The sequence below is a fragment of the Chrysochloris asiatica genome, unplaced genomic scaffold (assembly GCF_000296735.1).
Source record: "Chrysochloris asiatica unplaced genomic scaffold, ChrAsi1.0 scaffold00306, whole genome shotgun sequence".
NCBI lineage: Eukaryota > Metazoa > Chordata > Mammalia > Afrosoricida > Chrysochloridae > Chrysochloris > Chrysochloris asiatica.
This window is the reverse complement of record NW_006408824.1, coordinates 2,381,402-2,382,723: the sequence shown is the minus strand read 5'-3', so window position 1 is coordinate 2,382,723 and position 1,322 is coordinate 2,381,402. Positions and strand designations below refer to the sequence as shown.

At 47.3% G+C, this 1,322-nt stretch overlaps 1 pseudogene; it reads left to right on the top strand.

The window, feature by feature from the left end:
* The first annotated feature begins 93 nt into the window (after positions 1-93).
* Positions 94-1,322, top strand: part of LOC102833878 — a 9,132-nt pseudogene continuing 7,903 nt past the window's right edge.

Below are 1,322 nucleotides of genomic sequence, written 5' to 3'. Positions count from 1 at the left end.
CAAACCCCATGGAGTACTTGCACTTTGTCTTACAGGGTCACTTTGAGTTGGAATCAACAACAGTGGACTTTTTTGAGTGAGAATGATGGGGATATGTCTGTAAAATCCTCAGGTAAGGTTAAGATCAATCAAAGATCAATCAAAATACCAATCGGTCAGACTACGACCCTTTACATAATTTAAGGGGGTATATCACAAGTTTTCTCAACCAAAAGTAAAGGTCGAAGCTTGTACTCGAACCTGTTGCTGACTGCTGAGGCTTTCAAGGTGGTCCTCAACGTCCTTAGAACCCTTCTTCTTTGGGGATGGTGCTTTTTATGGAACACAGGCTCCAAATGGCAAAGGTTGGACAGCCCTCTTTTGCTCTGCTGTCTGAGGCTCCTACCTTGTCCCTGATTCAGGAGCTGCTAGAAGCCCCTAACAAGCAGCAAAGGAAGCCACGGCTCCTAGGACTTCCCCTGCAGTACATGCTGAAATTATACCAGAGTTCAGCTGACCCACAGGGACACCCAAGGGAGAACTGTACCATTGGGACCACCATGGTGAGGTTGGTGAGGCCCTTGGCCAGTGTAGCAAGGCCACTCGGAGGTTCCTGGCATATACAGACCCTGGATTTTCCTGTAAGACCACACCAAATGGCTTACCAACTAGTCAGAACCATCATGGTTTACTGCCATTAACTCCACCGAGATCACTTACACTTCTCCTGCCATGTGGAGCCCTGGGTCCAGAAAAACCTAAGCAACAATTTTCCTTCTTCAGGAGGAGGTTCCTCAGAGTCTTCCCATCTTAACAAAGTTTGGACAGTGATAGACATCACACAACATGTTTGGCAAAGTCTCTGGAGTCAAAAGGGGCACAGGGTCCAAAGACGACACACAAAAAAGATAGAAGAGATTCTTGAGCTCTGGTGAGAAGGGACTTCATCCATGGACATCGTCTTCTTGTTACTCTATTTAAATGATACAAATAAAAGTGTTTAGAAGGTCATACTTTCCCCCAGAGCCTTGGAGTTTATGGAAGGGGAATTGCCTTTTCTATCACGGAAGTCCTGGCAAACAGGCAGCATTTCATCTGAGGTTCCTGGCCCTTCTATAAGCCTGAACAGAATCAGTGTTCCCTCCAGTTTCCAAGTCAGCTTCCACCAGCTTGGCTGGGATCACTGGATCATTGTTCCCCATCTCTACACCCCAAACTACAGTAAGGGAACCTGCCCTCGGGTGCTACACTACGGTCTCAGTTCCCCCCAATCATGCCATCCTCCAGAAACTTGTCAATGAGCTGGTGAACCAGAATGTCCCAAAGCCCTCCTGTGTCCCTTA